This window comes from Macrobrachium rosenbergii, chromosome 46 (genome assembly GCF_040412425.1).
Source record: "Macrobrachium rosenbergii isolate ZJJX-2024 chromosome 46, ASM4041242v1, whole genome shotgun sequence".
Taxonomy (NCBI): Eukaryota; Metazoa; Arthropoda; class Malacostraca; order Decapoda; family Palaemonidae; genus Macrobrachium; species Macrobrachium rosenbergii.
The window spans coordinates 12,194,554-12,222,500 of NC_089786.1; the positions used below are offsets into that span (position 1 = coordinate 12,194,554).

At 35.6% G+C, this 27,947-nt stretch overlaps 1 long non-coding RNA gene across 2 annotated transcripts in view; it reads right to left on the minus strand.

Annotated features, from left to right (window-relative positions):
• Positions 1-27,947, minus strand: part of LOC136830222 (uncharacterized) — a 35,306-nt gene that overhangs the window by 2,094 nt on the left and 5,265 nt on the right. The window contains exons 2-3 of one of the 2 annotated variants that reach the window (XR_010850603.1): positions 9,306-9,478; positions 6,159-6,338 (exon numbers count right to left, since the gene is read on the minus strand). This is a non-coding gene — a long non-coding RNA (uncharacterized lncRNA). Of the gene's footprint in view, positions 1-6,109; positions 6,339-9,305; positions 9,479-27,947 lie in introns of both variants that reach the window. The other variant, XR_010850602.1, reaches the window with a different exon arrangement.

The window sequence follows — 27,947 nt, forward strand, 5'->3', positions numbered from 1 at the left end:
AGTTCCTTAACTGAAAGTCTGGAAACGTATGAAGTCTTATTTTTAGTTCCTTGAAAGGAAGCTGAGGAATCTCTGAGATGAAGTCATTCATTGTTTAAGCTCCTCGAAAGTTAACGAATGTCTTTACCTCCTCTAAGTTTTAGTTGAGAAACGTGTCAGGTCAGTTATTTTTAAGCTTTAGTTACTTAAATAGAACAAAAAACTCCTTTGTCATTGTTCCTAGTTTTAGTTCTTTAAATTAGAGAAACATCTGAAGACTATTTTAGTTTCTTGAAACGGAGCCAACAGAAGTCTGAAATCAGTTGCTCTTTTAGTTCTTATTAAGTGTTAAAAAATGACAATCAAATGTGAATGCTCCTCTCTCTTCTTATCTTCTGAATGAATCCAGAAAGGTTTTAATCCATTGCTGAATGGCCCCCTCTTTTGTTCCTAGTCTTAAAACACAACGTGTTCATAAAAGCTGCTACTTATGGATCACCTGTCTTGCTTGAACTTAATTTTTTTTTTGCATTCTTGCACTATGTTACTTAAGAAATGAGGTGTGTTCGAGTAATGCGTTATTCGTAATATAAAATCTCTTAATTTTCAAGCAATTACAAAATACAAAAATTTTAAACAAGTACAAACCTATTTTAACTGACAATATGCTAAGAGGAGTTAAAATTATATATATATTATATTAAATACTTGATAAAATTATATATATATATATATATATATATATATATAGATATATAGAGAGAGAGAGAGAGAGAGAGAGAGAGAGAGAGAGAGAGAGAGAGAGTGTGTGTGTGTGTGTGTGTGTGTGTGTGTGTGTGTGTGTGTGTGTGTGTGTGTGTGTGTGTGTGTGTGTGTGTGTGTGTGTGTGTGTGTGTGTGTGTGTGTTTGTGTTTTTAACCATTTACTAGTATTGATTCTAGATATCATAGCAGTAAGAAAGGACAATCCTACGAGTAAGTAATGTAAAAGACGTTCATCTCCATTTCCTGAAGTATAATGAGGAATAACTCAAGTCATAATTGTATAAGCAGTATACTATTTCATGCAAATACCTGATGGATCTTTCCGCTAATTTAAAACTGATATTCACTCATTTCTTTCAGTCTGCCTAGCTCTGTTCTACCATTATCTACAGTCTAGGTTCTAGGACCCGTATTTAGTAAGTAACTGTTATTCTCCTTTCTTAGTTACCCCAAATATCTAACTAACCACTCGACACCCTTGGTCACACCACTGAAAAATTTACCACGCAAGACACCTAAAATGGTCGCTGGAGTTTTTAGTCCTCATATATTTCCGGCACATAGAATTGAACTAAACTCAACGACAAAATATCCATTTGCAATAAGCTGTGGCCCTTTGGAAAAGTCTAAGTAACATAAGTAACAAGACATCAAAATGCAAATCTTTGGATGGTAAGTGCAACGTGATTGGGAAGAAAAATCTCATACTGCTCTTAGTTTTAAGAATAATTAAGTCAAGATCACCAGTTTTATATGCAGTTTATAGCCCTTGATAAAAACATACATCCAGATTCAATGTCTCATACTTGTCGACCATAAACATCTAGTTCACGTCTAATTTGCTTTAATCACATTTTACTCACCCAACATGGTCACTTACAGTAATTCTGAGAATAATCAGTTTTGACAATACGGAGCAAAGGAAGACTTATCCAATATTGCCAAGCGGTAATTGTCAATTAAAAATGGTAAAAAATAACCAATTTTGGTTATGACAAGAGAACAGAGAACGTTACAAAAGCATTTAACGAACTCCCGGCAACTCCTGCCATACCTTAGTGTGACCCTCCCAGCAGTTTGTATTGCTTAAGTCACCCTTATATATGAATGATAATAGAAAATGTACACGTTACTCAATTGTGACAAGAGAAAACGAACACATCAAAGAGGTAGACAAAAGAAAACAGGGTTTTATACTTTCTGAACAATCAGATACCCACTTGAAACTTTCCAGTTACAAACTCCATGAGCTGTTATCCTTTAATGAGTGATGGCGCCCACTCAGTTGCTTTTGCTGAGAATACTCAACTCTCTCTCCTCCAGCCATTACAATGGTGACTTGGAGGAGTTCTTATTTTTTAAATGTTAATTTCTGCTGACCACGTAAGTGAAATATTGGAGAGCGTGTCTGAATTTAAGCTTTATAATCTTACTTTATACTTAATACGAGAAAAATTGTTCCGTGAATAAAAACTAACAACAGTTAAACGGCACAGTTCTCACTGAGCCCCTATGACTAATGAAAGCTACAAAAATAATCAGTTGACAAAATATTCTAGAACAATGTCTTCTAAAATGACATTTACAAGTACTGTAAACCCAAAGGTGCTGGACCTCCCTAAGGAGTCGTTTAGCACTAATGACACTGATTTTTATACTTTATAGTTCTCTCTAAGACCTGACAATTATGCTTTTCTTTTATGAACAAATTCCTTGATTCTACGGGCGTAATGAGAACTGTAGGCTACCAACTAGAATGCAAAAAAATATAAAATAAAATAATAATAATAATAACTAAATAAATAAAACGCTATCGTAAGGTACAAACAGTTAAATACAAAATGACAATTACTAACAAACATTTTCTTACAAAGACCAAGTCCCTAATTTTCTGATAAAACAGCAGTAAACTGAACTACATGTAACTTTCAGGTACTTCTTGAACTACATGTAACTTTCAGGTACTTCTTGAACTACATGTAACTTTCAGGTACTTCTCAATGAGTTCAAGAAATTTCTAGACTGACATTTTATGTAAAAATTTTTTTGGTTCATGCAAAGCTCATGATATTGCACTAGGATTTTTTTGAATTCTAAAACATGCTCACGTGCACATCAATAGCTCCTTCGGTTCCGGTTGAGCCTGAAATTTCTATCAAAATTCTCTCCATCAGAAATTTCCCTTTTTCCCACTCAAGAGATTCTCACGCAACCAAAGATAAAATTCAATGAGCAACATGACCTCTAAGTTTAAAAATTTAGCAATCAATGAAATGAACTGGTGGTGGTATGCTCTTTCGTATAAAAACCCCCTGTTGTATACAAAAGATGTAAAGACTATATTTCAACATCTCGAAATTCCAGAGCAGTAACTAACAAACTAAAAACGTAAGGAGAATGACCACTCCAATGATCACTCCACTAAAATACTCAAGAGCTGTAAGTTACTGTACTAAGGAACTCGACAGCATAAGCTTATCAAAAAAGGGAACAGACAAATATGAGACTAAGTATAAATCCACAGTATCTATTCACAAATTTGGAATCCGAAGAGAGGAAATTTAATGCTGTACTAAATCTGTTAACAAAATAGGGATTAACAACGTAGTGCGCTGGGCCTTCCTTTTAAAAGAAGAACAAAAGCCGAAAGCAAAAGTCCCTTAAGTGTGCAATCTCCAGTCCCTTATGTGTGTAATCTCCAGTAACCACGTGATCGCCAAAGCATAATTTTTATTAGCACCCTAGATTATTCGGGACACAGGCATTCAGAAACACCAACTGTTGTCCAGGAGTTACCAGGAGGAAGTACAGTATCAAAGGGTAACAAATAGCGATAAAAAGTTGGATCTCTCTAAGACACGTGATAATTAGCAGACCAAAATGAGAGGTACAGGAACGTCCTGAGATTTTCCATATCTGAACAAGTTAAGGAGCAGTGAGTGGCTATCAGGAGAAGAGTTTATAACACTGGAAAACAAAGAGGAAACTAGTAGCTGTGAAGGTAAGAACTACCAGTGAAAGGAGGGGAAGGGAAATAAGTATCTGTACAAATAGAAACTACCAACACAAGACAACAAAGGAAGGGAAAAGGACTAGCTGGACAACAAAAGGGAAAATGAATAGCTGTAAAGGTACGAGTTACTAGCACTGGACAACAAAGGGGAACAGTAATTGTACAGGTAGGACTTAACAGAACTGAAAAACAAATGGTGAATCGAGTAGCTGTGAAAGTAAGGCTCACCAGAAACGGACAACGACGGAAAGGGAACTGAGTACAGTGGCTGTAAAGGTAGGAGTAACCAGCACTGGACATACCAGAACTGGACAACAAAGGAAGGCAATATAATAATTAGCTGTAAAGAGGAGTTACCATCATTAGATAACCAAGAAAGGTGAACTGAGTAGCTGTATAGGTAGGAGTTACCAGTACTCAGCAACAAAGGAAACCTACATAATTAGCTGTAAAGGTATGGAGTTACCAGCACTGAACAAGGAAAGGAACAGAGCAGCTAGCTGTATAGGTGTTACCAGGACTGGACAAGAAAGGAATGAAATGGAATATAGTGTGTAGGTCAAAGGCCAAGCGCTGGGACCTATGAGGTCATTCAGCGCTGGAAGGGAAATTGAGAGAGAGTAACTAGGTTTGAAAAGTGTAACAAGAGGAAAACCTCCCAGTTGCACTATGAAACAGTTGTTAGGAGGGGGTGGACAGTAAGAAGGAAGAGAATATAAATGGAGTTACAGTAAAGGAATGAAAGGGGTTGTAGTTAGGGGCCGAAGGGCCCTGTAATGCCTATATTGCACCCCGTGAGGTGCACTGACGGCCCTACCCCCTAAGAGGTGGACAACCATGGCACAGAAAATGAGGAACTGAGTAGCTGCGAAGGTAGGACTAACCAGCAGTGAACAACAAAGGAAGAATTGAGTGTCTACTATGTCTCTACCAAACATATTGTATTGAAAATACTTGTAAAAAAAGTATTCCTATCATTTAAATATGAAAAAGTTATGGCCTTTAATAAACAAATCTTGGAAGCAGATCTAGTAAGATAACATTGCACTGAAGTAACATTGCATTTATATAAAGATAAAATTAACTAAAAACTGGTTGGTGACATTGGTGATGAAAAATCACTTTTCTTAGTAGAAATAAACTGAATTCACTGCCATGAAGCTAACAAAAGTGTACTATCAGGATTTTTCAATACTCAACAAAACTTCACAAAAAACTTTCACACAAGAAATGTATAGTAGATAGTTGAAATCTTTCAACAAAAAGAAATGAGTTTACGCTATTTTGCTATGCACCTTAATATATGCAACAACCTCATAATAAAACAACGTTTCCACATCTTTGCTAGAATAACGTGATTGGTTGTGAAATCACGAGTAGATTCCTTAATAACTGCATTATAAATATGCCAACAATTATTTGTGCTACTCAGTACAACTATCGATAAAACCAAAATCGTTGAATCAAACGTTGAATTTCTTGCCAGCTTTAGTGAAATGAAAAATCTAAAATACATGAATCCTGGAAGATGCAAATTAAGTAGTGTGCTGTAATATGATTCTCTGATCAATAATTAACTTTGAGTACTGGGTAAGAATTCGTTTAAAATCCACTTATCACTAAGGTCACAGTTCATTCGTTAAACATCTCACTTTACAATTCATCTCAGGTATGAAATAACTATGAAATATATCCATGGGAATGAACATATCAAGCACCCGTCCCTGGATATAATTTAAGTTTTATAAACATCAGCAAATGCATCAAGCAATCTCAAGATATTTACCTTAAGTTCCTTAAACCAAAATTTGTTAAGAGCACCAAAGAGCACTAACACGTACATAGTTTGTAGAAGTACTGCACAAACTACACATCAGAGATGGATATATAAAGGATTTTAATGAACCTGTAAGTAGTTATTACTCTGCTCCCATCGAAAGGCTGAGGTGCTGGAGGGGTGTGAGGGGGGTGTTCCAAAATTTCAGTTACTAGTTCTCTGTTACTTGTTACTCTTGAAGTATTATAATAACTGGAAGAGAAGGAGATTTTTTTACATTATCAACATTTATAGTTTTAATTATATGCTGTAATAGGAAATAAATATTTTCATACTTAAAACCTTCGACGTGACATTTGAACTTTAAAAAAAAAATTTCCCCTTTAACGTAAAGTTCAAATTAAGAAACTCGCTAGTTTTAACGCTTATGGTAACGGTGAATACTGATGGGGTGCATTAATAAGTTAAAACTCCAACATAAAAGATTAAGTGACTTTTAGAATGACCACGCCCACTCTACAAAGTTCGGAATACAGCAACGTCAGTTTCCTATGTTTATGGCCTAAGATCGTATACCTCAGTATCTGAGCTTCATTTCCTAGGCAAAGGTTCACACCAAACTCACAGGTTAAATTTCTTAACGCCCCGAGTCTTGTCTTTCTTGTGAGCATACATCCTCTTATTAATGATTATCCAGACTCGAGTTAAAGCCGAGTTGGTATCTGTCACTTGTATTATCGAGTTCGTCTTGAGACTTCAGCAGTCAGGTACTTTCTGTATTCAACAGAGGAATGTAGTTTCTACCCTGCAAGGAAAAATGAATTTTTAGGACCATAATATTGTGGTATATTCCGATTAGCTTTGCAAAGACATTGTCATTCTATTTAAGATGTGTCAGTTTTCTACGTGTTAATGGACAAAAAATAAGACTTTAATATTCCTGTATCTTAGTCTTTAACTTAGAAGAACAAGCTTCAAATTAAATGTTCCATAGTCTCAAGATAATTGGGTGCTCGTGTGCGCTCGACATAAGTTATCCAGTAGCTTTACTCAGTTTTTGAGTAAGTACCAAGAGCAAAGGAATAGAACATTAGTGTCAACAGTTACATTATTTTCCATAGCATGATCAAGGCATAAATTATTAAAGACAAATGCATTTTTAGCAAACATTATTTTGTCTAAGTCTACCATTAGTAATGCATGAAGACTATACAGGTATACAGTATAGAAAATTAGCTACCCAGGTACATTGTAATGAATATGGCTTACATACCAATTTTTTCTTATCTTTGATGAAAGGGTAATAATCAACTAAACTCAAAAGAAATAATCAGTTCACTTATGAAGATTTATAGTGAAAACTGAAATGTTTAAGGGTGATCTCATTTACAAGACTTTGAATACTACCAACAGTTCAGTATGCTTTTAACATTCCATGGCTTAAAATGAAGGAGTTCTTTGCTACCCAAACAGAAATTACTAATTTATAACACTGCTATAATTTCTTGCTATAATTTCTTACTCAATACTCAAGTCTTTCGCTTTAAAAAGCCATTTTGCCATCCCTGTCTACCACCCATTGACCTAACTATACTCGAGTACTATCCTCCAAGATTTAAAATTGTACAAGCAAATGTATCTAGCAGGTATATCCATATTCATAAATAACTTTGCTTTGCTTCAAATATTTAACATTCCAAATGCTATCAGTTTATCATTCTCCTGAAGAGAATTCATCTGTAGGATTAATTTGGTTTCGTTTAATACTGTATAGGTACTTCTAGACTGACTAAAGGGACTTTGCAACCATGCCTAATGAAAATAATTCAGTGCTGTCAATTTATCATACTTCTGAATAGAATTCATCTCTAGGATTACTTTGGGTTTATATATATTTATATCCTAGACTTGTCTATGTATAGAACAGGAAACCTTTTAAAAGGTCACTGTTATAATTTCAGTTTCATTACACAAATTGTGGAGTTGATTAAATGCGAGTTATTTTCAAACTACATATTACACATTTATTACTGCAGAACTAATTAATATACTTTAATCTCCCTAAAATAATCACCTAATGCTTCAGAGTTAGTGGTCACGCAATATGGTTAATAACACTACATAAAAATATTACTATATATAAATTGAACTGTAAGAATTACACTTGAACTTTACTTTAATGCCTATTTTGCCGCTTAATACGCTTAATATACATTCTTTATTCAATAAACTTTGGATTTTCATTGCTAAAAAGTTAATATTCATCCAAGTTTAAATGTTCAAGGCACTTGGAAATTTTGAACAAGTTATTTATGTGGATAAGTTATTTATGTGGATACTATCTAATCATTAAAAGCATTTTCCTCTAATTCCTACCAAAATACATTAAGCTTTCAATATATCTTGTAACGCCATAAATCACATTATGAAATCATTTAATCAGAATTGTACGACATCGATCTCTTAGCATTTCCGTGGAAAGTGATTCAGACTGGTTCGTTTGATTTTACAGCAAGTTTAAATGAAAATCGCCAATGGAAAATCCCAGAACAATGTTCCTAAGGGTAATTATTGAATTGAATATAAAATTTAGGCCAAAGACCAAGCGCTGTAGCGGAAATGACAGTAAAAATGTTTCAAAGTTGTAACAAGAGGAAAACCTCGCAGTTGTCCTATGAATCAATTGTTAGGAGAGGGTGGGGAGTAAGATGGAAGAGAGAATATGAACGGAGGTAGAGTAAAAGGAACGAAAGGGGTTGCAGCTAGGGGCCGAAGGCACGCTGCAAAGAACATTAAGCAATGCCTACAGTGCACCGCATGAGGTACACTGATGGCACTACCCCCCTACGAGGCTAAGGGTAATTATTGCTCCAGGTATTTTGTTTCGTTATGGAGGACTTCCAACACATTCTCTGACAAGAGCTGAACATGCTGATGTATTAAAGCAACACTACATCTAAAAAGTGGCTAAGAGTTTTAACTTGCCAAACAAATTATCGGTCTACAGATCTTCGAAAGTTGGCTATTGAATTGAATATAGAATTTAGGCCAAAAGCCAAGCGCTGGGACCTATGAGGTCATTCAGCGCTGAAACGGAAATTGACAGTAAAAGGTTTGAAAGGTGTAACTGGAGGAAAACCTAGCAGTTGCACTATGAATCAATTGCTAGGAGAGGGTGGAGACTAAGATGGAAGAGAGAATATGAAAGGAGGCAGAGTAAAAGGAACGACAGGGGTTGCAGATAGGGGCCGAAGGCACGCTGCAAAGAACCTTAAGTAATGCCTACTGTGGACCACATGAGGTGCACTGACGGCGCTACCCCCCTACGGAGAAAGTTGATTATAAAACCCCAGTTTAAACACACTACTTTGATGCAGGATCAGATACTTTTATATCTTCCTAAAGTCAGTCATCTTAGTTATACAAAAATTTTAAATACTAATTTATCATCGACTTGTATGCTGCTAACAAGCTCCACCTGAATTTTCATGCTGATAATGTACTTGAAGATTTAAATTTATATTTTTAGATATCTTAGATTCCTAGTAATAACATTTTAGAAATTTTCCTTTATAAATCATAAAAGTCATACCACGAAAAAAATACACCACTACACCAATTTGCATTCCCATTACCATCAAGGTTTCAAAGCATTAGAACAGAATTTGGCCAAAAAATTACCAGTTTTCCAGAAGATATAAATTACTGTAGAAATCACGGTACTAACATATGCTCAAGGGCATTAAAATTCTCTTGTGGCATAAATATTCACCTGCAGTAAACCACAGCAGTAATTAAGATGCAGATTTCGTCCAGGTTCAGTCATTAACCAGATGAGCTTTGCAATAAATATTGGTTGCAAGTTGTTCAGAATAAGCTGCTCTCAGATGAATATTTTGATGAGGGCCATGCAAACCAAGAGTTACTGCCATTTGTATCATGTACCTGTGAAAATAATTTGTTAAAAGATTAATATACAGTGGCTAATTGCATTTTCCTTATAACTAAAACTGATAAAAGACCGAATACATGATTAAATACCTTATTTGCATTTAGTTCGCGTAAATAACTAAATCCGGTTAAGTCTAATACAGAAAGTGTCATCGAATACCAAAACAGATTTGCAGTCTAAACCTTATTTTCGTCAGCGCCCAATTCGGAAGTAATGTTTATAGCTCATTACTCTAATTTCATGACAATAAGCACATTTAATGCATACGCACAAAATGTTTTAAAAAATGTTTATTGTTCGTAGCTCTAACCAAAGAATATAAATGAACTGCACAGTTTGCATTACACAAGAAATTTCCACTGTCTGATTTTAAACTGCCACTTACGTTTGTCAAATAAAATCCAAACTCCCTTAGCTGAAGAAAAGCTAATAAAACCTGTCTTGTTGCAGAATAAATCCTACAGCTTTTACTACTTGCCTACAGGTCAACCTTTAAGGCTTGTAAGGAAATATGGTGAATTTATGAAGCAAGATCACACAAACTATAATGGTAGAACCTATCAAGAACTGAAGCCTGTATGTAAGATTGGGCATTTAATTCTGTTTTTCAAATGATTCCATAGGCTATCCTCTCCTACTTTCTACTTGTAAAACTTTGTAAAAAATATTAATATTTTTCCTAAATATCTAAGCTTTTAAAAGCCCCAATGCAAAATTTCTTGATATTGTGCTGACCACAGCGAATGGATATAGCTTAAAAACTTCATTCAACAGTCTTAAGCCTAAATGTTAAATGTCTATACTGTAATGCACTTGCTCAGGAAGTTTTCAACGGAAACTTCCACAACATTATACAAAAACCATTAAGTAATTCGGTTCACCTTACATAATTTCCCTTAAGAACAGGAGTCAACCCACTGCTGATCAAAACTGTTGGGTCCTATTCCTGGCAAGATTTAAGATTAGTTCAAGGCCTCTAGAGCTGTGGTTCTCAAACTAGGGGTAATTACTCCCGTGGGGTAATGAAGCCGTTTTTGAGGGGTTCACAGGCAATTTCTAAATTTTATTTTCTAAATTACCAAAGAAATGATACTTTAATTCCAATTTGTAATAAAAGGAACAATGATTTTTAATTTTTTTTGTCAAAGGAATAATGTCTAAAATCAAATTCTTTATTCCTTAAGACTTAAGTAAAAGTAAAATTAATTTCTTACATATAAAATGCATTAGAAATTAAGCATTCCAATATTTTTCTTTCCTTTCTACTGTATTATAACTTCACATAACTGAAGAGGGATGGGGCAGGGGGAATGGTGATCTATCACACCACTACCGGGGGTAACGATACCAAAAAAGTTAGGAACCACTAAAACCTCAGTCTCCTTTTATTTGTCCTTACGCAAATGGCTGAAGATATCAATTCTCTACTGGATATAATCCTGCAAAAATTAAACTGACGAAAGGAAATTGAGTTTTGTGATCCAAATTAGGCTAAGCATAAAAACAAAACTATTTTACACTTCACAAAGGATTCAAATTCATTCCTATAGGATATAAACTAATCAAAACCGTTCTACCTGTTTTCAGTGAAGGCCTGACAGGAAGCAACATATCACACAGTAAAGGACTGAATAACTATCTGCCTCTAATAATCAAAAGCAATACCTCCAGCTTGAAAGTCTGACACCAATAGCAGGGTTGATGCTAATGGCTGACAAAACCAATTGTAGTATACTGCTTGCATCCGTGTCATTAAGTAGGAATTGTTAAAAAAATTGCAGTAAGACCATATGCTGGTTAATATAATAGTCAGCTTTATTACAGTTACAAAACTGCTGTAACAACACTTACGATACTAAATTATCGTCAGCATCATCAATACTTATTACTAATACCACTACCACCAAAACCCCTTATGGCTGAAGGCATCAGCAGTGGTACCACTAATGTAAACTAATGGCAACAACAGCGTAACTATATGCACAAACACCCAACGGTACCATTATTAATACAAATAAACTATAATTAGCACAAGTTGCAACACTGTTTCTAGGAACAAGTTGCAAAAGAACACACAACCGAATCGTGGCAATATGACTGTCATTAACAATGTTCTGGAACTGCAAACATGAAAGCAGTGAAACACTTTGCAGCAATTTTTTATTTTAGTAGTTATTGACTTTGGTCTAATTTTTCGGAACGATTTCAGGATATGGTGCTTGGAAGTCTCTCCGAAGGTTAAGTTCTAACAAGAACTTCACCTTGAGAGATAACTATCAAGGGCCAGATACTGAGATACTTAGTTTTTAAACAAACTCCAATAACTACTGGAAGACAATAACCAACTGCTCACCGATAAAAGGACTTCAGGAATCTAATATCACAAAGATTACATGTCTACATTGTATTGAATTGAACTCTTACTATCACAAAGATTACATGTCTATGATTGTATTGAATTGAACTGACTATGGAATTTAGGCCAAAGGCCAAGCACTGGGACCTATGAGGTCATTCAGCGCTGAAACGGAAATTGACAGTAAAAGGTTTAGAACGGTGTAACAAGAAGACAACCTCGCAGTTGCACTATGAATCAATTCTAAGGAGAGGGTGGAAAGTAAGATGGCAGAAAGAGAATATGAAAGGAGGTAGAGTAAAAGGAACGAAAGGGGTTGCAGCTAGGGGTCGAAGGCACGCTGCAAAGAACCTGAAGTAATGCCTACAGTGCACCGCATGAGGTGCACTGACGGCACTAACCCCCTACGGAGAATATTATCTGATGAGTTGAAAGCCATAATCCTCTCACGATTCATTTCAAAGGTTTACATAAAGTACTAAAGCATAGCCTTAACTCACCTACAGAAAACTAAGGCCTATTCACTGTTATCCTAAACACTATAAACTACGTAATTTACATCTGTTGGGCAGGTGGTTGTGTTGTATATCAACAGTTAATACACTATTCAATGAACTGCTTCCTATGCTGAGAGGCTATACAACAATGAATGAACTTTTGAATCAGCCATGGCATACTGTAGGAGCTATACATTTTCCCAAAGCTTTTCAATACTTATCACAGCCTAAGCAACTACTCTTTCCTAATATTCTTACGGCCAGCTAGTTTATTTTTTCCTCAGGCTACTTAAATTCTTTCCTCAAGCATTCGAAAAAAATATGCTTTTCTATAAAACAGGTACACTATTCTAGCGCTTAAACACGTGTTTTATTATTGACAATGCAAAATACACATTGCATTCAAGATTTTTACTCACTAATGACTGGCACTTCCAGCTATGGCGGAACGTCGTTAGAAGATTATGAGAATAACTACCATATAAAAGCAGTTCATCGCAAGCACGGATGAATAAAAAGAACAATAGATTTAGTGAAAATAGGACACTTTTAGTATAAGGCTTATGTGATATTCATTTTACCCATGAAAAAGGTGCTGTTCTTAACAGTTGTTTACTCGAATACTGTATGGCTGGGTACCGTGACTGACAAATAGCAGTTGGATTTGCATGCAAATGGGAATTACGGTAACTGTTACTTTCATGGTTGGGCCCACGGCTGCTCTGATGTAGACAGATTATTGCAAGCATATTACATTATATACAGAAATCCCTGATTCAGAATCGATGTAAAGTTGTAAATATTTAACTTGCGTTGGTACTGCAATTTAAATTAAGCAAGGAGTGAAGGTCAACTTTAACTTTCACGTCAAGAAAAAAACAAAATTGCTGCACGCCATGAAAAAAAAAAGGCAAGAAAATTGCTTTCCATGAAGCACGTGGATAAATCACTATAATGATACACATAAAATTAATGATTTTGATAATTTCCTGTATAGAAAGACGCAGGCGATAGGATATGTAAAGCTGAGGCCATATATTGGCAACCACAAGAAACAAAAAGTGTACCCCTCCTCCCGTTTCCTGGTATTGTATTAACAAAAAGCTATCGTGTCTTACTTATGAAATGAGTTTCCATTTTTTTTAGGCAAATATCGAAGGCATTGTAGTAAATTTAATAATATGAATGAGGTATCACAACGCATTTCTTGGGAAATTTAAGCACTACGGCCTTTTCAGTATCGATTCTGGCAATACCTTAGGATATTTTACCAAGATCACTAACACCTAAATTAATTCAACTAAAAATAAGAATACTTAATTATTTCTGCGGAATTTATGATAAATTTTGCCAACAAAAAGCGTTAATTACTCTTTTTACACTGATTGTATGGCTGGCCATTTTGACCGTCAAAGGCCAGCCGAGTTTGAATGCAGAGGAATTTGGATCTTTTTCACTTGACAAAAAAAAAAAAAAAAGAGTTTTGTCTCGAGTTATGATGACCTTCAGTTACAGGCATATTCAATACACGTTTACTAATTGTGACCATCTATATATCTATATAAAAATGTGTGTGTATGTTCCAACATAACTCTGAAACGCACTGAGCAATTTCAACCAAACTTGGTATACATATGAATTACTATCTAGGAAAGAACACTGTGGGGGTAAGGCATCACTGGCACAAAAGGCAGTTGGGGTTTGGGAAATGGGTGATATGTAAAAAAAATAACGGAAAACGACAGATACTGGTGTCTAATCTACAGTTTTTGAGGTTGCTGAGATGGATAGTGACACTCCCAATGCCCTTCAAGTCCAAGTTCAGCTCCAATGGGGTGGGGGTTGAGAAGGGATGAAAAATGTCAAATTACAGATATTGTCTAATCCATAGTTTTCTTAGATGCCGAGATGGATAGTGACACTCCCAATGCCCTTTAAGTCCAAGTTCAGCACCGATAGGAATGGGGGTTGAGAAGGGGGTGAAAAATGTCAAATATAAAATGTCAAAAATGCTGGGCAATGTAACTGAAGCAACTATCTTAACAGAGGAGAGAGAGAGAGAGAGAGAGAGAGAGATTATATGAAAAATGAGAGAGAGAACTAGAACAGAGAGAGAGAGAGAGAGAGAGAGAGTCGTTTGTCATTCAGTTTGGTCACCTAGTATTCTATATAAGCAAACCCAAAACCTCAGTTTACCCGATTTCGCTCTTGTAACTTCAATTGTAAATTTGCACTAACATGCGCTCATTAAGAAATTTCATGACTATTTGAAACGAAGCTGCATACGTATATGATAGCTATTCTGATAAATGTGTGAAATTATACCAACAGCATTTCCCCATAGGTTACTTCATTTCCCCATAGGTTCCTTTGATACGCAGACGCGTTACGATAGCATTTCATTGTCAAGTTATCCTTTTAACTTTCCCTTATGAGGTATCTGATACTGTACACTGCCCTATAAGGGTTATCGTGGAGAAATGTCTTCATCTCTCTAAAATATACAAAGACTAACTTGATTAATGTTACTTTTCGGACCGGAAACGGTGGGTCAAAAAATTCACGGCTTGTGAACGTTCTCTTAAAGCATGAGATTTTCATGGAGCTTTACTAACGAAATAGGAACTCACTCCTGCACACACACACACACACACACGTAGCATGCTTGTAGTGATGGTATTACCACAGTAGTCACCCTTCTCCTTAGGGAAATTTCTGCCTAAAAAATTAAGGAATTTTAAGAACAAATAAACTAACGCACGAACTTAACCATTTTCATTCGGTAACAAGTATCCTGTTGTACAAGATCTTTGCGCCTCTAATTTGCATACAGCGTTAAGGTAGTGTCTGTTGCTGCAACATTATACAGGCGACTGGCGGATTGTTCAACAAAAACTCAAGAATGTCGCTGCAACTGATAGTTAAAATGACCTTCTAATAACACTTGGATAAAACTTTTATTCAGTCATCTAAATGATACACAGTATTCGTTAACTTTTGTGAATTCTTTTAAACGGTCATGATATATGTCAAAATCCTTACATTACCCCCTTGCACGCGCGGTTAAAAAATGTATGATAAGCAACGCTCGTAACTCTTCCTTTACTTGCAATGGTTTATTTACACACAGACTGTATATACACCTTTCTCCCATAAGGTACACAACATTCGTTCATGCTCTAGTGTTTACTGACGTGAAGGGTGTGTAGTACAGTAGTTGGGGGAATCGCGTCCACAGTCCCTGCTATCTTACAATAAATTTCTAAAAAAAAAAAATTTCTAAAAAAAAAAGTTCAGGTGTGAACTGACAACTTTGTTTTGAATCAAAATATCAAAGTCACCCAAGTGATTAGCATTTCTAGATAAATTTAACACTGCTAACATAAGGTAAAGAGTGGATCTTTAAGTTAACCGTTCTATTTGGGCAAGACTATAAAAAAAATAAAATTTGTATTTTTCTTAACATGCGAATCTACACCTTTATAGGAATACACGGATACGATAGAAATGCACACGTGAAGTTTACAAAAAGAAAACCACAACCTTAGGTTACATATTGCATAAGCATAACTTATATCCATTTCTTGTTTGTCAAACCTAAAATTACACTTGGATGAAAATCAGTCTTTTATAAAACCCAGGAATTTCAGCCAAAGGCATAAATTCCACACTGAACTCCCCACCTCCACTGGATAAAAAAGGTCAGAGCACCAGATAAAGTATAAAACCTTCCTGAACATTATAAACAATCCAGTCATTTCATTTTGCCAAAGGCACAAGATTCCACAATCAATCCTGCCTTAATGTAGGCTAAACGGTTTGTATAATTACTACACATGAAAACTTTAAAAGTATTAACTAACGATTGATATTGATAAACTGTTTCCCTTAGCCTTAATTAATCATTAAACAAGCTTGTCTTTATTAACTGAATTAATGAACATCCTGGTTATGCTGCGTTACAATCAATATGTATATCAAAATCGCCCTACGAAAAACAAAAAGCACTCCATATAAAACAGGATAAAGTTCGTTAACAATATAAATTCTAAATTCATTGAAAACAAAACCTTCCTGAAAACTAGTAATTTTATGACCTTTGGCTAATCAACCCGTACTGCCTTAATGATCACTAGAAAACTAGTTATCACATTCTCCTAAGACCTTTGTTTAACTACTCCAAACCCTCTATGACCAATTAGTTTTCTTCAAAATTCCTTACTGAGAACTTTCCTTGGGCCTTGTAGGCTCTAAACAACTCTGGAGAGGATACAGTTAAATTGTAATCAATTTTGTTGTTGGTAAACTGTAGTTTCAACTAGATTACCTGGCAGCAAAAAGAGAAAAATACGTTCCCTACGTTTATGAATATACATCGTGTGATAAAGTTATTCTATAACAGAAATTTTCATTTTGGAATTTTGTGAGACTAACAGATGAATTGCAGTAAAAAAAAATATTGGCAGTTTTAAAACATTGTCAGGAAATCGACTGGCAACGGAAATTGGGGGAACTTTTTAACTTTCATAATCGGGAAAAACGAAATATAGAACATAAAAGTTTTATGAAGGGGAAAATATGTTACGACTAGCCAGAACTAAGGAGGTTGACGTCCTTGCAATGAGTCACTTGATTTGCCGAATTGCGATTAAAGTATTACTAGGAGTTTGTGTGAGGCTGTCGTCATAATGTTAAAGGAACACAGGTAAAGACTCCATGGTGGTCATAAAAATGGCTACAGTTAGCGAATAATTATCATAAAACTGTTCCAGTAAATACTCAATAGTGTAGAAAGAGACTTTTCTAAACTTTGATAAGGGTACGGAAGTAAAAAATAAATATATTTTTCAAAAACACCCACTCTGTTTTATGTGTTAGAATAATAATATTAATAACAATAACAAAACAACAATATTATTATTATTATTATCCAGGCTGCGATCCCAGTTATAAAATCAGAATATATCGCGTATTTATAAATAGATAACATTCCCTTTGTGAAAATTTAATGAAAATCACTGATTGCAATGTTCAGCGACTGCCAGGCTTAGGAATTTACACCCCTCTTTCATTAATCACGTAACCTTTCATCATCTGAGGGACAGGTATGTCACAGCAGTCATGGTTAATAACCACCATTCTTCTTAACTCCCTTTTTTCATCGCTGTCCGGGGCCAACTATCCACCCACAAGATTACCATTAATTATGATATAAAATCCTGTCAGGAAATGGGCAGTCAGTCTTCCTATATTCCTTTTGTAATTTGGGATTTAACTAGTGTCTATCTTCCACTTAAAATGAAGCACGTAAGTTACCGTGACTTCAATAGATACAACGCAAGTGAAAACGGTAATGAAATCGTAATTCATTCGTAATGAAATCATAATTCATATCCCCAGAACGGAGTAAATTATCACAAATGACCTGAGAACGAATGATTTCGGTAATCGAACAATAACGCTAGTATCAAGATATCAAAATTACATTTTAAAAATTCGCCGACTAAATACCTCTACATTTAGGCTTAGGTTACCTAATCGCCGGTGATTTAATTAACTATTTATAGGTAAGAATTCCAGGCGACCACTTGGTCGCCAAACGAAATCTTGACCCTTTCACCTTTGAGGCTATATTTCAACTGACTGATCTACGTGATTGAAAAAATTGAGATCATATACCAGTGGTTCTTAACCTTTTTCAATGTCTGCACCCCTTTCAAATCAGCACTCAGCTCTTGCGCCCCCTGAATTGCTGAAATAAAAGGCTAAATAAAATATCACTCCCACTCTAAACTGTTGATATGACCACTCGCTCGCCTATTAACAAAACAAGGTGTACTTTATCTCCATTACCTGCTCCCATCACTGTGAACCTAATAATTATAATTATAATTAATCTACTATAATTAATTATATAATTATAATTATTTTATTTTTATTTCGGTCAGAAAAAATAACATGCTATATAAAAATATATTTTGCTTTAATTATTTACAAGGCATCCTTGAACCCGGCGCAATAACTGCGGGTGTTAGTGGACCCCTCGCACCACTGGTTAAGAACCACTGCTATACTCGTCTCACTTATGTAACGATAAAGATCCGTTTCCTCAACTTCATTTGCAAATAACGGCAAATTTAAGAAACAGGTAAACTGTTTTAGCATTTAGATTGCATGAAAACCGAACCTAAAAACATTATTTTACTGAGCTACAGCAAATTATCTAGCATTTTCATTAAGTGGATCAGACCTTATCTTCCAGTCTTTAATGATTCGATGACCTCAAGGACTAAGCGGTTGGCAATTTCGTGAACTCCAGTCTTTGAATATTTTGGACGACAGAAAAGTTATCCCTATAAGCGCCATATTTCTGTCTCTATGGGGACGATGGAGATGATACCGAGCAAACAGGTTTAATAGCTCAGGCACTGCTGTAGCAATAATAATATTTTTATAAAAAATTAATTTATCGAATTATAATTATTATATAAATATAATTATTTTATTTTCATTTCCTTGCAGAAAAAAAGGCCACCGCATATAAAAAATCCATCTTTTTAATTATCTCGGCATCCTCGCACCCTATGAGCCGCGGCCCATGAAGCACCCATGAAAGAACCACTGCTCGTGGTGACCTGGCACCTATCGTAACCATAAAGCACCATTTTTCTAACTTTAACCTTAAATAAAATAAAAACTAAATAGGCTAAATTGTTTTAGCTTTAATTTTGCACTTGAAAACATTTTATTGAGGTGACCTTAGCCTTTTATTAAGTTGAGACCACCATTAAGGCTAACTTTAACGAAAATAAAATAAAACTACTTAGGCTAAACTTTATTTGCATGTTTGACAATTGAAAGGGGATTATAAAAACATACCAATTTGTAAATTTTGTCTCAGTAGTTTTGAAATTAAAAAGGGCGGACAGACAAAGCCGGCCAATTTTTCTTTTACAGAAAACTAAAACTAAAAATTAAGTAAAATTGTACTGTTCTGACCTCAATAGATCGTTTGTTCTGGTACTGACTGAAAGTACAGCCAGATTTTAGTTGTATTTATTTTCACAGTTTATTGCCCATATCTTCTATGAAGGAGACTGCTTGTTATAAGCGCATTGCATTTCACAAAAATAATGCATTCAGATTAATTTTGTTATTTTTCGTTTAACTTGCACTGATAAATTCGACCGTTAAGTTAACAAGTCGAGAAGACATTGAAAAAAATAAACTAAAATAATTACTGCTTATGAAGACCATAAACAAACAATCAATATTAAACGGAAAATGACGGACTTTGGCAATATTCAGAGCTCAGTCGATTTCTGCTCGACAGATTTGTGCTATTCGGTATGCAGGCACTTGATGAAGTCGATAGGCTGTGTAGTATAATAGGCTATACTGCTTCTGCGTATGACTGAGGCCTCTGTTGGTGGACGGATGCGCGGGCTGCCTGGCGAGGTTTGGTAGGCTGCGTATGACTAGGGTGGTTTCTAGGCCAGATGCCCTTCAGGGCTTTTCTTTTTTATTGGGCACTTTGTGTTCCACGCATGATAACTGCCCTTGTATGCAGGGCACCTTGCATTGGTTTGTTCTGCCTTGTGTTTTTGTCGACATAGCGAGTTGGATGCCTCCCATTCACATACCCAACGGTCTGGGCAGGGCATACACTGCTCTGGAGCCTTTATCTCTGATAGTTGAAAAATCTGAGGCACTGGTGTGTAGTCAGTGGCCGCAAAACTGCCCAACACTGTATGCCCTTCCAGACGACCAGCTACTTTCTTGATCGGGCAAGGTTGGGTCCCTTGTAGCATCTTTCTGTTTTCGCGACCTGTGGGTGGTTTTAGATATCTTTAATATCAAATGCATGCGGGTAGCAGCAGACGATAGGCTATATAACATCAAAGTAGAATACAAGTTCCCTAAGAAGGTGGCCATTGCTAAACCTATTTGACTGTTATTGATGAGTACGCCGTGTAACAAAACGGAAAAATACTGCATCATGATATCCTTGATTATGTCTATGATGAATTAAATTTCAGGGTATCGCTGAGCTCCTTCGGTGGTGAGGTGTTGGCGAAGTCTAAGGAAATTTTTCCTTAGACATTAGGAGTGGGATCCTTGGAAAACAAAAACAGTAGACAGTACAAAGGTTATCGCACTGACAACCATACAAAAGTAACCCAAACCACATTCTCCTGCAACAGTTATTTTGACATTTTCCTTGAAAGGTTAACCAAGAAATACCTGGAGAGAATGTAGTGATTATCTTACGAATTGTTACTTTTCTTAATAAAGTGATCGAATCAAAATTTCACGGCTTACAGAAGGTCATTTCCCGTACAAGATAACTCTTAAAAGCAGCATTACTAACAACACACGAACTTAATATCACACACACACAAGCTTGCGTATGTATGCTGTGGCCGTAGGCGGCTTGTTTTGGTGGTAGACGATAGTGCAGTATAGTTGTACTTCAGTACTTCAACTCTTCATAAGTTTCTACAAAAAAATCACAGAAGTTACGAATAAAGGATTGAATGCAGGCAGGAAACCATTTTGTTTTAAAAACTGACCTTTAGTACACGGCCGTCGTGTGCTATAGTACACTGCCGTCGTGTGCTATAGTACACGACCGTCGTATGTTATGCGAACGACAGCTTCAAGCTGTAGCGGTTATTTACACCACCACTTAGAAAGCTATCTGTTTTCGTACACATTGACACCCCTGATGCATTTTAGTTTAATAAAAATTCGCCAGTGTCATTGCCGACTCTATTAAAATTTTTAACCTTCAATAACATCAAAAAAGTATTTCATTTAATCTAAAAGTTAAAGAATTTTTCAGAACGATTGGTTAAATTTATTTCAATTTTACCACGTTCGTACTGGAAACAAAATGTTTGGAAGTAACGCTTGTTTTTTTTTTTTTTACTATTTACTCCAAGACTGTGTGCATACAGTCCTCCCCCAAAAGGGCACATGATATTCGTTCATGCATGATTGGTTTACCGACGCGGAAGCTGTGTACATGGCTGGGGAGTTTGTGTACACAGCCGCTGAAATCTATACGGCAATTTTAGAGGAGTCAACCTGAAGTTATCTGTCGTGGCCGTTTAAGCTAGTATACAGTACAGTGTCCAGTCTATTATTATTATTATTATTATTATTATTATTATTATTATTATTATTATTATTATTATTATTATTATTCATGGGGTACAAGACTAAATGGCCATCAGTTTGCGAAGCTCTTGCCAAACAGAATGGCCAAACGTAATAAATTACAAAATTTGTCCGCATCAAGTATTGTGCCAAACTTCGTCTATGTAATTGCTAATATTTATATTTTTAAAAAAGTTTTATGAAAAAAGCTAAAAAAAAAATGTTGAAATTAAGTTTTATTAATATCAAACATTTTTAGTACAAAAACACTATATCTAACCATTTTAAGTCACCTCAACACAGATTAACAAAGACAAGCTACTTAAAAAAAGTTCTATTTTTCAGTCAGTTGGTATTTGCAACAAACCAGGATAAAAGAAAAGCTTGGCTATGGAAGTACCCGAGAATTATTAAGGACTACGGATGCGTGTGCTCGCATTAAAAAAAAAAAAAAAAAAAAAAAAAGCTGCCGCTAAACGTGGTTTTAGTTCATTATATTCTTTACTTCTTAAGATAAGCCAAATGTAGTTAAACAGTTGCATTTAATGAGGTAAATACTGCCTGCTCTTTTTACAACAAATACTTCACGTTGATATAATGTAAAATACTAATGACGTCCTGCAAGGCAGGGGCCCCACGGGCTGTAGATCACCCGTGCATGCTCTAGCACAGATTTTTCCAAAAATAAAAGCTATTTTCACCACGACTGCCCTAAAGCGCGTGCACAGCGGTCCTGCATATACAGCGTACCAACGCTAGCAGCTTTCGATCGTCGGGTACACAGCTTAAGCCAGTTGGAATTACGATTTATGTGACTGTAAATTCTCCATAATGGTGCTTGGTGGTCTTGTATATGCCATTGCTACTATTTATACGGCGAAGTTTCCTGCCTCTGAGAAAGTGGCTGTTGTTAAACCAGTCTAGAACGGGCCGCTTGATTTTCAACATTTTTACATGCTTTTATTTAACTTGACTTTTGTATTTGTCTGTCGTCAAATCTTGTCATTTAATTTTCGGCCTGTTCCCTTCGTCCGATGGACTTGAAATATTGCATAGTTACTCAAATCCCGATGACAATACAACCTTACATGACCAATAGGTCAGCAGTGACCTCTCCCAGTATCTCAAGATTTGTACGAAACTCTTCGGATTTTACGTACCTTCTTTGACCCCGCAGAATGAGTTAACTCTACGGATTTTTCAAACCACAGGATATCGATTTCGTTAGCTACAATCATATATCGGTTATAATTTCTGTCAAAACTAAAAAGTATAAAATAAAAAAATATCAAAGTTTTTTAAACACGCTTATATTAAAATACAATAAAAATTAAAACAAATTTTTAAGACACTAAGATTTTCTTACAATTAATCATGTCTGCAAAAATAAAAGTGTGGGCCCCAAATATGGAAGGAAATGCTACAAAAAAATATTTATTTCTTTTCTTGTAGCATTTCCTTCCATGTTTGGGGACCACGCTTTTTTTTTTTTTAGACATGATTAACTGTAAGAAAATCCTGGTGTCTCAAAAATAATTTTTTACTTTGTGCATTTTTTTTAAGTAAAAAAAAATTTTTATACAGCCCCATTTCGAATTTATCTTCTATGTCCAAAATTCTAGAATATATTACTCTGGAGCAACTGACTAGTCATCTGGAAACCTAACATCCTGATTGGTGACTCAAGTGGAACATTCCTTCTGATGCGGACATTGTAACAATACGCCTACAATACAACACCGACATATTTCGAATCCTCTGTTCTTTGATTGGCGTGGAAATGGGGTCAACGATTCAATTCCATGAAATAAAATTAAGCCCCAATAATACCAAGTTCATTATATCTCAGTGACAGGCAGAACTCGCCTCTTCAACTATGCACAGAAGAAACATTATTGCTATTTAGGAAACCCACTGGAAAATTAACAGACTGAAGAGAAAACATGAAATACAATCACGTCAATAACATTGCTCTTTTGATAAACGATACAATGCGCACTCATTATCTTTATCTCTCGATAAATTTAAATAGAGTAATTTTACGGGTCAAACTACCTTCCTACCAGGCGGTGGCCTAATGAAATATTAGCCCTTTTATTCCGGGTCGTATTCCAATGGACGGTTTCATGCGATTCTAAGAACATTAGTGCAAGCTGAGGCCATCTATTGGCAACTGTCAGAAACATTTTGTGATATTTTACTCCCAGTTAATGAAAAAGCTATCATATCATTACTGTCCGCACTGCAACCCCTTTCATTCTTTTACTGTATCCCCGTTCATATTCTCTTTCTTCCATCTAACTTTACTCACCCCTCTTCTAATAGTTGATTCATAATGCAACTGAGAGGTTTTCCTCCTGTTACGCCTTTTCAAACTTTTTACCGTCAATTTCCGTTTCAGCGCTGAATGACCATATGGCGCTTGGCTTTATCCAAAATTCTATATTCTGTTCTCATGATATTGTTACAAAAATAGTAATACTAATGAATTTGTTAAAGGAAAGTACTTACACTGTTTGCAATGAATGAACAGCAGAGGCAAATTTTGTAGTATTCACATAAAAAATTAAGACCTACGTTGCCAATACCTACAATGGCGGTACACACTGATAGAGGTCGACGGGAATAAACATTGAAATTATCCTGGAGAATAAACAACACTGTATGATAATATGCTATCTAAAGTATAGATAATTATCCAGTAAAATAAAAATAAAATATAAGCCAAAGTTTTTTCGGTGCAGTCGAGTTCTCTGTACAAATTATAATCAAGGCCGCCAAAAATAGATGCATCTTTCGATGGTCACGGTATAGTGCTGTATGAGCCGTGGCCCATGAAACTTTAACCACGGCCCGGTGTTAGCCTGTCCTATATCGTTACCAAAAGCACGATTATGGCTAACTTTAACCTTAAGATAAAAACTACTGAGGCTAGAGGGCTGCAATTTGGTATGTTTGAGGGTTGGAGGGTGGATGATCAATATACCAATTTGTAGCCGTCTAGCCTCAGTAGTTTTTAAGATCTGAGGGCGGACAGAAAAAGTGACGAACGGACAGATAAAGCCGGAACAATAGTTTTCTTTAGACAGAAAACTAAAAAATGTACATGTACTTGTATTTGAACATGACAAAGGTGATAATTCGTTGTTAATTTCGACTAAACGACAGCCGAATTTGAACATAAAGGAAGGTTGAATGGGTAAAATACAGCTTATATTGCCTTCAGCTGTGATGGAAGTCTTCAGTTCAGATAATTTCCAATAAATATACAGCATAGCAAATTATCAGATTTGAAAAAACAAAGCTAATTAATAATATAATGGTTCCACTTTTACCAGTATGGGATAACTGTCTTTATAAAAAGGCATCCAGACAATATAACCCATTGAAAGTGATCACATTCCAAGAGTTATCCTGGTAAAAGTTGATAACTTCCCCATATACATATCGCGATAAATATTCCATTGTAAAGGAGTCAAAGTATTTGCAATACTTAAGAGGATGAGAATAACGAATATTATAACATTTCATCTTAAATATTTATTAGTTTACTTATTTAATAAAAGTGGAATATTTAGACATATGGCATAAATTATTTAATTTCCAAACGGAGTGCCCTGCTATTAACCCAATTCCGCCTTAAAACGGAATACTGCTGTTTCTGCAAAAATACAAAACTGAGAAAAATGGTAGATACTGCAGTTTCCCTGCCATACTAATGAATATACAGATACTGCAAATGGGACCCCCAGAATAAAGCATTGAAGAATTATTCTGAATCTGCAGTAACTTGTGTATCAGTGTTTCACGAGCCCAATAGGTGGCATATTCCAACTTCGAAAATTCTGCAGATACTGCAGTTTTTAGGGAAGAATTGCTCTTCTTACAATTTTGTAGGGTTGGCTATATCCTGAATCTGAACGTCAAGAAAATTAAATTCAGTAATGACGAGCAAACAAGCAGTTATCTTTAACAAATTAAGACACTTTCATAAAACATCACTATTAGGAGCAAATCTGAATTCATGATAGGATAATCGAAAAACAAAATCAATCATGACATTTTTCACCAAATGTAAAAGGACAACCGTTCATTTGGGCATTTTTATATACTTACTCACTGTTCACATTCCCCCCTCAAAATCCCACATGTCTGCCTTCCCCAAAATCCCATTGCGCCAGCAGGTGAATTGCCGTAATGAGCAGGTACCTCTAAGATACGTCATCGTCTACGTAGTTACCCGCCAGGTGGGACCACTGACGATTAACAGCTCTCCAGGCTGGATAGACCTTGTTTTACGTGGCTAAGAACCTTGGCCTTGGTGGAATACTCATTATGTCGTAATTTTCCTTTTTCATCAGTCGGTCGGTGAGGAAAACTTCGAGCGACGGTCTGAAGCTCAACCGACTCAGCCAAGGAGCACTTCTCAGCATGATAATTTTCCTTTTACCTTTGAACATCATTCAACTAATATAAAGATAATCGACCCTTCTATCCAAAACGCCAAAAATGATTAGTATTTGACTAGTACTGGATTTTACACCAGCGTAAGACTATCGAGATTTAATAGCGCAAAAAATTTTTAAGAAACAAAAACAAATTGATCTGATGCCATTACCCAAACTTAAGTGAAAATTTTTTTATGTATAACTAATATAGTGAATAGTTATACATACCACCTGCTGAGGTCAAGTTCCCTTTTGGGTATTAATAAACCTGTTTAGAAAGGTGTATTTTGCTGTCGAAACTTCATTTCAAACAGACCGGTTTCGAATCTGTTTTTGTCAAAATTGGAATTTAATATAAAATGGAGATCAAAGGCCAAGCGCTGGGACCTATAGGGTCATTCAACGCTGAAAGGGAAATTGAGAGTAAAGGTGGTTTTACAGGCGTAGGAGGAAAACCTCGCAGTTGCACTATGAAACAATTGTTATAAGGGTGAAAAGTCAGCTAAAAGAAAAAATATTCACGGGGTCCAGTAAAAGGAATGAAAGGGATTGCAGCTTGGAGACGAAGAAACGCTTCAAAGAACCTTGAAGTAATGACTACAGTGCATCGCGTGAGGTGAACTGACGACACCACCGCCCTACTGGGGTTTTGTCTGAAGTACTAGAATTTGAATCTTGAACCATCATTCACCTGGACGGTCAGCTTATAGACAGCTATATTCTACACTGACTTCTGTACGCTGTTATAAATTATATATTGGAAACCATGGATTGTTGTAGGCAAATGTGGGTTTAGATAGTTTTGCCAGAAATACTAAGTGATATACGGTCCGCTGGAAGTATTGAAGCCTTTGAGTATTTGAGATACTGCTTTCATGACAATGAACCTTGAACAAAGAAATCTTCACAGAACTACATAGAATACGGACTTTACAGACTTAAAGTGAATACAGAACCTTTATAAAGATTACTATTCATTCCTTGAAACTCGCCTATCACACACTTTCAGTTGACAGACAGTTGGAAACTGGCAATTAACCAGTTTCCGCACCAGCTGCAGAGGTAAACATAGCTAATGAATTTAAATTTATATTCATCATAATGTTTTATTTTAATTCCTCATGCTAAGCTAATTTCAGTAGCCTATACACTAAGATGCAACAAAAACTGATTTTATCTGTTGCTACTAATAAGGCCAAAATAAACTTTTTCGTACATTCTTGTCTAAATATATCCTAAGTACTATATAGCTCAAAATAATGATTATTAGTTAAGAATTTTTGTTACTACTAGCTCATGGCCTAGTCATTCGCCTAGCGCCAAAATTCCGTGACCACCTCTACCGAGCTGTCAGATATTTCATCGGAGTCCCCCACTCTATAAAGTTTTCTTTGATGTAACGTCAATGGGAATAGAAAACAACAACCTTGAAAACATTGAGGCGTGACTATATAAAATATTCATACTTAGGGTAATAATTTGGTACCTAGGTAAATTATCGTTCGATATACACTGCGTAAGTAAATCGAAAACGAGGGATCTATATGGAAATAAAAACATCCACCTAATGCCAATTTTATGATATTTTCCAGTTTTCAAAATAAAGCATAGCTTTGCAACAGAATTATCGGATTTTGCTAGTAACCACAAAGTTTCTACCAGAGGTTTTAGGTAATTAAAATTGCAGTTTTTTTTTTTATTTCGTAGATCAGGCACAATTTATTCCTTCAGACGTTAGCGAATGAAACTCAGTTTAATTAGAACAGTTAAACAGAAAAATACATTTTTGGGGCTAACTTTTATGGATTTAAATACAAATGTAAAACGTTGCCATCATAAGTAGATTACGTGTAAAAGTCTAATTATCGGTGTCTTATCTACATAAAGTAAGCATTGGTGCATATAGACATTTGAAAAATCCATTTATCCGCTCCTCTTGCATTATTAAATTAAACTAACACTAAATTTGCAAATTAAGCACTGATAGAATGTTAAGTTT